Source organism: Triticum aestivum, chromosome 6B (genome assembly GCF_018294505.1).
Source record: "Triticum aestivum cultivar Chinese Spring chromosome 6B, IWGSC CS RefSeq v2.1, whole genome shotgun sequence".
Lineage (NCBI taxonomy): Eukaryota > Viridiplantae > Streptophyta > Magnoliopsida > Poales > Poaceae > Triticum > Triticum aestivum.
The window spans coordinates 687,590,388-687,602,730 of NC_057810.1; positions in this window are offsets into that span (position 1 = coordinate 687,590,388).

Genomic DNA, 12,343 nt, shown 5'->3' on the forward strand with positions numbered 1-12,343 from the left:
TCTACTAGGGCCGGCGCCCCCCCCCCCCCCTGGCACCCCTATATATAGTGGGGGGGAGAGGAGGGATTTCACACCAGCCCCTGGCGCCTCCATCTCCCCCCGTTACGTCTCTCCCTCGTAGTCTCGGCGAAGCCCTGCTGCTGTGACGCCCTGCATCCACCACCACGCCGTCGTGCTGCTAGATCTTCATCAACCTCTCCTCCTCCCTTGCTGGATCAAGAAGGAGGAGACGTCTCCCGTCCCGTACGTGTGTTGAACGCGGAGGTGCCGTCCGTTCGGCGCTGGTCATCGGTGATTTGGATCACGTCGAGTACGACTACATCATCACCGTTCTTTTGAACGCTTCCGTGCGCGATCTACAAAGGTATGTAGATGCATCTAATCACTCGTTGCTAGATGAACTCCTAGATGATCTTGGTGAAACGAGTAGGAAAATTTTTGTTTTCTGCAACGTTCCCCAACAGTACTTTCAAATGAGCACATACCTTGACATGATCTTGAAGTTGTTCAAGACGGATCAGTCAAAGAAAGAGTTCTTGCCTGAGTTGTAGGGTATGAAGTTAAGAGTTAAAGCTCGACCACGGCAGAAGAGAGAGAAAGGACGAAGGTCGTCCCCTATGCTTCAGACGTAGGCTCTATAGTATGCTATGATGTGTGCCGCACCGGAAGTGTGCCTTGCCATGAATTAGTCAAGGGGTACAAGAATGATCCAGGAACGGATCATTGGACAGCGGTCAAAATTATCCTTAGAGGAATAAGGAAATGTTTCTCGATTATGGAGGTGATAAAGAGTTCAGCGTAAAGGGTTACGTCGATGCAAGCTTTAACACCTATCCGAATGACTCTGAGTAGCAAACCGGATACGTATAGTGGAGCAACCATTTGGAATAGCTTCAAGTGGAGCGTGGAAGCAGCATTTACAATATGACATAGAGAATTGCGAAGTACATACGGATCTGAATGTTGCAGAATCGTTGAGTAAAACCTCTCTCACAAGCAAAACATGATCAAACCCCAGAACACATTGAGACTTAATCACATGGTGATGTGAACTAGTTTAGACACTAGTAAACTCTTTGGATGTTGGTCACATGGCGATGTGACCTATCAGTGTTAATCACATGGCGATGTGAACTAGATTATTGACTCTAGTGCAAGTGGGAGACTGTTGGAAATATGCCCTAGAGGCAATGATAAATTAGTTATTATTATATTTCCGTGTTCATGATAATCGTTTATTGTCCATGCTATAATTGTATTGAAAGGAAACTCAGATACATGTGTGGATACATAGACAACACCATGTCCCTAGTAAGCTTCTAATTGACTAGCTCGTTGATCAATAGATGGTTACAATTTCCTGACCATGGACATTGGATGTCGTTGATAACGGGATCACATCATTAGGAGAATGATGTGATGGACAAGACCCAATCCTAAGCCTAGCACAAAGATCGTAGTTCATATGCTAAAGCTTTTCTAATGTCAAGTATCATTTCCTTAGACCATGAGATTGTGCAACTCCCGGATACCGTAGGAATGCTTTGGGTGTACCAAACATCACAACGTAACTGGGTGGCTATAAAGGTGCACTACAGGTATCTCCGAAAGTGTCTGTTGGGTTGGCACGAATCGAGACTGGGATTTGTCACTCCGTGTGACGGAGAGGTATCTCTGGGCCCACTCGGTAGGACATCATCATAATGTGCACAATGTGATCAAAGAGTTGATCGCGGGATGACGTGTTACGGAACGAGTAAAGAGACTTGCCGGTAACGAGATTGAACAAGGTATCGGTATACCGACGATCGAATCTCGAGCAAGTACAATACCGTTAGACAAAGGGAATTGTATACGAGATCGATTGAGTCCTTGACATCGTGGTTCATCCGATGAGATCATCGTGGAACATGTGGGAGCCAACATGGGTATCCAGATCCCGCTGTTGGTTATTGGCCGGAGAACGTCTCGGTCATGTCTGCATGGTTCCCGAACCTGTAGGGTCTACACACTTAAGGTTCGATGACGCTAGGGTTATAAAGGAAGTTTGTATGTGGTTACCTAATGTTGTTCGGAGTCCCGGATGAGATCCCGGACGTCACGAGGAGTTCCGGAATGGTCCGGAGGTAAAGATTTATATATGGAAAGTTGTTGTTCGGGTTCCGGAAAAAGTTCGGGTTTTTTCGGTATTGTACCGGGAAGCTTCCAGAAGGTTCCGGAGGATTCTGGAGGGGTCCGGAGGTCTGGAAATTGTTCCACCACGTCCAATACAGCAGCATGGGCTGTAAGGGGGCGCCCTAGCCTTAATGGGCCAGGGGCACCAGCCCCCCCAAGGCCCATGCGCATGGGAAGGGGAAAACCCTAAAGGGGAGGGCCTCCACTTGACTTGGGAGGCACTCCTCACCCCCTTGGCCTCCGCCCCCTCCTCAGATTGGATCTGAGAGGGCCGGCCCCCCTCTCCCTTGCCCCTATATATATGTGGGGGGTGGGAGGGCAGCCGCACCACAAGTTCTGGCGCAGCCCTCCCCCTCTCCCAAGTACTCCTCCTCTCTTGCAGTGCTTGGCGAAGCCCTGCAGGATTGCCACGCTCCTCCACCACCACCACGCCGTCGTGCTGCTGCTGGACGGAGTCTTACTCAACCTCTCCCTCTCTCCTTGCTGGATCAAGGCATGGGAGACGTCACCGGGCTGTACGTGTGTTGAACGCGGAGGTGTCGTTCGTTCGGCACTAGGATCTCCGGTGATTTGGATCACGACGAGTACGACTCCTTCAACCCCGTTCTCTTGAACGCTTCCGCTTAGTGATCTACAAGGGTATGTAGATGCACTCTCCTTCCCCTCGTTGTTGGTTTCTCCTTAGATAGATCTTGGTGACACGTAGGAAAATTTTGAATTTCTGCTACGTTCCCCAACAGCTTCATCCCACAATACCATCGAAACAAGATAGGACTAATAACAGTAAGCATATTGAACAAAATCAATGCCCACAACAACTTGTGTTCTACTCGTGCATAGAATCTACGCAATAGACCTAGCTCGTGATGCCACTGTTGGGGAACGTAGCAGAAATTCAAAATTTTCTACGCATCACCAAGATCTATCTATGGAAAGACTAGCAACGAGAGAGAGGGGAGTGCATCTACATACCCTTGTAGATCGCTAAGCGGAAGCATTACACGAACGCGGATGAAGGAGTCGTACTCGTAGCGATTCAGATCGCGGTTGATGACGATCTTAGCACCGAACAACGGTGCCTCCGCGTTCAACACACGTGCAGCCCGATGACGTCTCCCATGCCTTGATCCAGCAAGGGGAGAGGGAGAGGTTGGGGAAGACTCCGTCCAGCAGCAGCACGACGGCGTGGTGGTGGTGGAGGAGCGCAGTACTCCAGCAGGGCTTCGCCAAGCACTACGAGAGACGAGGAGGGAGAGAGGTAGGGCTGCGCCTTGGGAGAGAGAGACTCATGTGTTGGGCATCCCCAAAACCTTCACTATATATAGGGGGAAGGGAGAGGGGGAGGCGCCCTAGGGTTTCCCCTGGGGGGGCGGCGGCCAGGGCAGATGGGATCTCCCCTTTGGGTGACTTTGCCCCCAAGCCAGGAGGTGGGAACCCTAGATGGGGCACCCCAAACCCCCTGGTCACGTGGGAATAGGTGAGGGGGGTGCACAGCCCCTTAGTGGGCTGGTTTGCCCCCTCCCCTTGGCCCATGAAGCCCCCCCCCCCCCAACACTTGCCGGGGCTCCCGAAACACCTTTCGGTCATGTTGGTCATCACCCGGTACCTCCGGAACACTTTCGGACTCCAAAACCCTTCGTCCAATATATCAATCTTCACCTCCGGACCATTCCAGGACTCCTCGTGATGTCCGGGATCTCATCCAGGACTCCGAACAACATTCGGTAACCGCGTACATACCTTCCCTATAACCCTAGCGTCATCGAACCTTAAGTGTGTAGACCCTACGGTTTCGCGAACCATGCAGACATGACCGAGGCAACTCTTCGGCCAATAACCAACAGCGGGATCTGGATACCCATGTTGGCTCCCACATGTTCCACGATGATTTCATCGGATGAACCACGATGTCAAGGATTCAATCAATCCCGTACACAATTCCCTTTGTCTACCGGTATAGTACTTGCCCGAGATTCGATCGTCGGTATGCCGATACCTTGTTCAATCTCGTTACCGGCAAGTCTCTTTACTTGTTCCGTAACACATCATCACGTGATCAACTCCTTGATCACATTGTGCACATTATGATGATGTCCTACCGAGTGGGCTCAGAGATACCTCTCCGTCACACGGAGTGACAAATCCCAGTCTCGATTCGTGCCAACCCAACAGACACTTTCGGAGATACCCGTAGTGCACCTTTATAGCCACCCAGTTATGTTGTGACGTTTGGTACACCCAAAGCATTCCTACGGTATCCGGGAGTTGCACAATCTCATGGTCTAAGGAAAAGATACTTGACATTTAGAAAAGCTTTAGCATACGAACTACACGATCTTGTGCTAGGCTTAGGATTGGGTCTTGTCCATCACATCATTCCCCTAATGATGTGATCCCGTTATCAATGACATCCAATGTCCATGGACAGGAAACCATAACCATCTGTTGATCAACGAGCTAGTCAACTAGAGGCTCACTAGGGATATGTTGTGGTCTATGTATTCACACATGTATTGCGGTTTCCGGTCAATACAATTATAGCATGAATAATAGACAATTATCATGAACAAGGAAATACAATAATAACCATTTTATTATTGCCTCTAGGGCATATTTCCAACAGTAAATGATTACATGGTGCTAGTACGATAATTCGCGAGTGGGCTCAGGCTCATCTACACCCGTTTAGTTATAAGAGTGTTGCATGTATCATTATCCCTTTGTTGTTTACTCCATCCGTTCCTTTATGTAAGGTGTATTGTTTTGGGCATGGTGACCAAGGCAACAAATTATAGATAATTTTGGACAAAATTACCCTTGGCAAATTTGTTGATTAATAGCAAGTAAATCAGTTAGGCTAGAAAAGAAAAAAATACATACAATCAGGGGAGAGATACTTTCCTTCATTTTCTAGAAAGAGAGATACTTGCCTTTTTTTCTGTAAGGCTAAAAAATGGATTATAAGAAATTATAAGAAATGCACCTTACAGTGTGAAATTTTATTAAAAAAACAAATACACCTTATATAAAAGAACGGAGGGAGTAATAAACTAGAGATCGAAGAAGCTTATTTCAACGTTGCATGCAGAAATATCTCTGGAGATAAGCTTAGGGTATCAATCACTCATCTATTTGCTCTGTCTAACTTGGCCCAAAGTGATATTAGCAGTAGTACCTAATCAGTTATCGCTGTGCAAGGCTAGAATGTTCGAGGAGTAATATATAAGGTTGCTGAATAGTGAATACGACGGCCAGATGCATGCATTTCTTGGTCTTCTTAACCAAGGTCATCAGCTCATCATCATCGCCATCTCTTTAGTACTATAATTTTTCTGAGGCAGTTATCGTCTGATGAGTAAACTATAACAATGGACAAATCATCTGCAAGCTTTTTTTTACCTTTTAACAGCGGATAATCCGATGTGCATGCCCGTGCCATGGGTTAGGTTAGATTAGGTCACCATCCGCGTCTCAAATGGGATTCCCCAAACATAACTTTCTGCATTCAAGATCAGTAGCTTTCCTCGTCTCAGGCCGGCCGGCCAGCAGCTTCAATGGAGATGACCATCAATCACGCCCCTTGCAGATCCAGAAGGATTCTCTAACACAAGTATTTTCGTGAAGGTTACATAGGCTATCCTCGGCCATGCACCAATGCAAACATTACAAAAATCAGTAGACGTGCGGCTTGTCTACCCCTCCAAGGGCCACTCTTTTAGAACATACTACTTGTACTGTCACATGAGTCATGACCCAAGCTGTAATTTAAATCCTTGTACAGACTAGACTTCTTTGTACTTCTCGTCAGTCGCTGGTCGATCAGCGTTTACACCCGTAAAACTCTAGTAATAAGTAATCGCATGCGGTACGGCCAGTGTCTCTGAGCGATCCAGAACCTTCGACGGATTAAGCAAAATCCAAAGAATGGAGAGATAAACAACCAGATCGAGCAAGTTGGTGCCGGCCGGTGAACTTAAAAGTAGGTTTTACTCCGTCGCAGTTCATTTTATTTGGTACTAGCACATATGCACGTGCGTTGCAACGGGAGTTAAAATAGTATGCATTTAAAGTCAGTGAGAATTATATGTGCAAGTAAAACTCTGTGTGCACACCAAAAAGGGATATTTAGCTTCTCGGTTTCGCCGCGTGTGAAGGAATTAATCTGCTATTTTTCCATTCATTGATCGAGGGCATATAAGAGTTTTGTTACGTCAACGTACGCCAGAGAAGGCCCATGAGTTATTCAATCTACTTTCTTTCGATCCTTTCAATCGAGGGAATTTTAAGGTATGAAGTTTTTGAATATTCTAGGAAACATTAACTATTTTTTTAATCCTGAATAGTGTTTTGAAAATTCTGTACACTTTGGAAAAACGCGAACAAAATACAAAAGGGGACATCTTTTAAAATTTACAAATATTTTCTGAAAACACCATCTTTTTTATAAAAACATGAACATTATTTGAATTTGTGAATATTTTTTAAAATGGCAACATGTGTTGAAAATTCATAAGATTTTGAGAAAATGTGTATCTTTTGTACACGCACATTATTTTTAGTTCTGAAAATTTCAGTGAAGATGAATATTTTTAAAATTTAGAGCATTTTTTGAATTCCAATTTAATTTTTGAAATCTGGAACAATTTTTACAAACAATAATTATTATTTTTTAAAAAGGCAACCTTTTGCAAGTTCCTAATATTTTAGAAAATAGTAACACAATTTTGGAATTCTGAACATTTTCCAAAAAAAAAAAATTCTAATTACGAACATTTTTTCAGAATTTTTAGTTTACGAAATAAATTCTAAAATAAAAATAAACTTGGAAGGGAAAAAGAGATAGTGAAAGAAGAATAAAAATAGAAGTAAATCACAAAAAAAGGCCAGCCCATTATTGGTCTTCCTGTGCAAAACTATGACTATTTGTCGCCCTTTGCGGAAAATAGAATTTTGCCAGCTGCATGGGCACAAAAATAAGTGGGTTGGGTTCGCTGGGCCACAGCGCGCGGCCCACGTATGAAAATTCTTTTTCTAGCAGACAAACACATAAAAATTTAGTACCACCTCGGGTAGAAAAAATTATTTTCGGCGGTGAACGGATGAAAAAAATGATGAAACGCACCTTGCTTTATTAGTAGGTATAGATATAGATATTCATTACCCTAGACCTCTAGCCCAGCCCAGAAATTGCACAGAAAGATTTTTTGTGTGTATTGATGATCGAGCTTCTCTGGAAAATCTCGCTAACGTCAACGTATAATAAGGCTGGTTATAATGGGAAGTATCATACACTAGTATGATACTAGTGTATGATACTATATCCGTAATGCATTGTATCATATAGGACTACATTTATTGTCATGCATGACATAAATTAGCATATCATTTAATATGATACGGTATCATGATATGATACTCAAGCATCACTTTCTTCATTTAATTCTATGCCACTTCATCAACATTGTTTAGTTGGCATGCATGATACTACCTATAATACTCCCATTACGACCAGCCTAATTTTCATAGGAATTAAGTGCATTTCTAACCGATCCCTTATCCGATGTTAGTGGAGAATAAATTGAATTTTACTCCCTTATACCTCACCTAACCGATCCTCTAAAACGTACAAGAGAGAATAAATTTTACTCCGACCCGCACAGAAGGAGTAGATATACTCCATCGAAACAGGCTCGAGTACATTTTTGTTGCTCCGCCGCCCACGCCCACCTTGGCCCCCACCCCCCCCCCCTCCCCCTTCTCAGACCCCACGCCCCTCCTCATTGTCCTCTCCTCACTCCCTGTGCCTGCCCGTGCCAAGTGCGAGGGCGAGACCGACGGTGAGGAGGAGCAGGACAAGGCGGGCTCGCTGAGGCTCAGGATCATCGTTGTCTTCTGCATCCTCGTGGCCAACGCGGCGGGCTGCGCCATCTCCCGAAGGCCTTTGAGCAGCTCGGCTCGCCGTGCCTCATTGACGGGTTGTGCCAGAATTTCTTGTTTCACAAGGGGAGGAGCGCGAGCAGGCAGTGCGGCCTCGCTACCTTTTTACATGGAAATGCCTCCTAGTGCTTCCACTGAGCCTTGGTAGTTCACTACTGCTCCAAAACACATGGATTGACCGACATGTATCCTTCTTTGCTCTTATGTCTGTCCCCAGGGGAAAATTTCACACGTTATTCCTTTAAGTCCTTGTAGCATGTTACGATTTGGGTTCATACGTTGATGACCGACATGTGCATTGTTGGGTTACCTATGTCGGCCCCTGTACGACTATGCCACCTTGGTCTATAACTAGTCATGTCGACCCGGAATCTCTGTCATATGGATGCTAGCGACACAATCATATAGTGAGCCAAAAGGCACAAACGGTCCCGGCCAAGGTAAGGTGGCAGCCGTGGGTTACCATATGTGAGGCCGCAAAGTGATATGATGTGTTACCTGCTAGATTTGTGTGACCTAGGATCGGGGCCCGACAACTTAGAAACCAAAAACCATTTGGTTAAACCGAAATAACCAAAATTCAGGACTTTTGGGTTTGAGAACATAATGGGCTGGTATAGTACAATACTTTCTAGCCCATTTGGTGCTTCTGTTTATGTGATTAGCCTGACTGCTTATCCAACGTTCCTTCTTTATCCAGTTCTGATTTTTTTCTCATTATGATATATATCACATATTTACACGTAGAAAAGTTATGTGTTGGCTCAAAAATCCGCGTCGACTTTGGTTAATTTGGTTATTACCGAAAGTAAATGGTTATCATCGAAACCGAACAGTACTTATGCATGTAATCATATAAAATGAAGTACAAAAACCATAAAACCATATAAAACAAACCGAATCAATAAAGAAACAAATGCACACCATGACTGACCGGTCAGAAAAACTCGACTCAGTCGGACCCCTCATACCAGCCCTAAACGTCTAGGCTGAATGACACCCATCATATCCAGCCCATATCAAGGGCTTACATGGGGAGGCCCGGACGTGCTCGGGCACATACAGCACGTCCCATACAGCCCTGCTAGCCACCCCGACCCCACATATATTGTCCCTATCCGGATCCCAGATGAAAGCCAAGCCTGTCAACTCCACTCCACTCCGCCCCCACGCTCTATTCCATCGGTTCCTGGACTTCTCCGGCATGCCAGGTAGTAGATTGGACTCCGAGCTCTCCAAATTCATCGACTGGGACCTCGTCCCATGCTCCCAGGAGTAGTGTGCCCGACCTCGGTCAAACACGATCTGGTGGGAATCCACTGCGTCTGACCGAATGACGCTTGGATCCATTGGGGCTGGGGACTTGAGGCGCCGCAATGACGGGGTGGTGGCATAAGCCCTTCGGTGGCGCCTCGTCCCCACAATGTTGGGCTTCGAGTTGGAGGTCAACACTTGAGTGGGTCATGCCCATCTGAGGCTATGGTGCGGCATGCTCACCGTGCACGACAGAGAAGGCAGGTAGCCACAGTAGCCCTTGTAACCGAAGCGGCGGAGGTGGAGTCGCACACCGACATGGACGAGGAAGTCATTTGTGCCCGCATCCTCGAGATGTGGTAAAGAGGAGGAACGCGCCCTCATCCGGGAGAAAAATGGTTCTGCCATGGTCAGGCTGCCCCCATGTTGGGAAACGTAGTAGAAAATAAAAAAATCATTCTACGATCGAACTAGGAACACTATGAAGATGCATTAACGGTTAAGATTGGATTGTTACCAACTCCGAGTTGCAATGGAAGAAGAGTTGGTGTAGATCATCGATGAAGTCCCTCGAATCGTTCACGGACGATCTCTCGAACTGAAGACCAAAAGCACGACCTCTCTACGGATTGCAGGCATACATGCTTCATGATTCGGCAGCTGTGCAGAGCTAATCGTCATCGGAGAATTAGAGGGAGAAGAATAGAACCACAGAGGGCTTCTCTATTATGAGGATTAGAGAGAACTAGAACTAGCTCTAATTAGATCAACTCCAAATTAGAACTAGAACTATATAAGTTGGAGGGAGGGAAGGGGGTGCCACGAGGGGGGAGGAGGACTCCTCCCCTTGTACCGGCCCTAGGGGGAGGAGGAGTCCTCCCCTACTCCAATTCGGCCCCCTCTAGCTTGTCCAACAAGCTAGGATGCGCCCCCTTTTGTTATTGGGCCCTAGGGCCCAATAACTTCCACCACTTGGCATTTATATTAGTTTGTTGGCCCGTTGATATTATATTAATTATAAAAGCTTCCCAATCAATATTAGAACCTTTTATTATTAATTTAACATCTACAAAACATTTTCCACCTGTATATCAATTCTCAGTATTATCTGGTAAATCCCAAAACTCTTTGGTTAACTCAGAAACGCTTTCGGTTTCTCTCGAAACTATTTCTCATATTAATGAAACTATTTCATAAATGTTTTCTCATAACTCTCACTCCACTAGCACTCAACGGATCGTGATTCCCTTAAGCGTGTGACCCTATAGGTTCGGTAAAATATAGACATGAACAAAACCCGCTTCGTTCAACAATGACCAACAGCGGAACATTGATCCCTACGAATGCACGAATGACATTCGAGTGAACCTTTGGTTATCATGTATTATTCCCTTGGTTTCGCGGTACTTTACACAAACCCAAGGTGAGATATATTGGTATCCTCTTGAGTCATTCTCATGCTCACTATTCCGGTCTCCTCATTATCAGTATTGTTATTCTTTCTCGTTGACATGCTCTAGCAAACCTGTGACCTAGTCACCTATGTCTGGCCAGACGATGATGGATGCGGTCACACTGAGAGGGCCCTAAGAATAACTCTCCATCATCGAAGGAGCAAATCCCACTCTTCAGCTATCTAGTTTCTTGTCAAACTTTCTGATGAATGTGTAAGTTGTCTTTATGATCGCCGTGTTACAAATGACATTTAAGCAACCCCAAAGTCCATCATATCATAAGAAGTGACTACAATATTTCCATGGTCTAAGGAACTAAATCATACGTTAACTCTTTGTGTTATAATGATATACTACAGTAGTGTCTCAAAGTATAACAAACAAGTTGGTTCAATTCAATATGATTGTTCTTCTAAAATCATATTCACTAAGTTGTTTTGGGGCTACCTTTACACTTAATTATATCCCAAGATTTAGAAAATATGATTAAAAAACAGTTGAGCTAGTCCTAGAAGCAAGACTAGGAATCAGGTTTTACCGTTTATCGTTCCACTGAATTACATATTTCAGGATCATAGCAATTATAGCATAGAATATAAACTCTTAATTATAAGCATGGAAATAAATAATGCAATATTATTGCCCACAGGCCATATTTCCAACAACCCTTGGGAGGAGGAATACAGTGACGGGTCGGATAGCTCCGGCGATGAGCAGATCTGTCTCGATCCAATTTGCGTCGGCAACCCAACTAGCCACTTAAGCCTGTGGCCGCAATCCCTATTAAACCCGTAGGTCGCAAGTTAGCGACCTAGCGTGTACACCCTACAGCGTCTGCTCCTCTTTTCGGCCAACCCATTATGAATTCCTTCACCACCATTTTTTTTTTGTTTTCCTTTGTTTTTTTGTTTCGGTTTGTTCTCTCTTTTTTTCCTTTTTCCTTTTACGTTATTTTTCCTTCTTATTTTTCTTTTTTGTTTTTCTCTTCTATTATGTTTTTCCTTTTTCTTTTACATTCTCTTCTTTTTCATTCTTTTTTCTTTTTCGTGTGTCTTTTTCAAATTTGAGAAAAATATTTGAAAATCATGAACAATTTTTGAACTCACAAACATTTTTTGAAATCATGAACATTTTTGTAAACTGTGAACATCTTTATTGAATCATGTGAACTTTTCTTTTTGACTTAGTGCACATTTTTCGTATCGAGGAACATTGTTTCTGTTTACACGAACATTTTTTCAATGCATGGAGATTTTTTTAATACCTGCATTTTTTTTATTCAGCGGACATTTTTTCAATCAACGAAATTTTTTATGATCCATGAATATTTATGAATTTTCTGACCATTTTTAACAAATCATGAAAAAAATTGAATTTGCAAGCATTTTCCAAATTTCAGAACATGTTTTTAATACACAAACTTGTTTTCTTCAAAATAATGAGCATTTTTTAATTTTACGTTTTTTTTTCCTAGAATCGTGAACATTTTTTGAATAAGTGAACATGTTTTGTAAAATCACGAG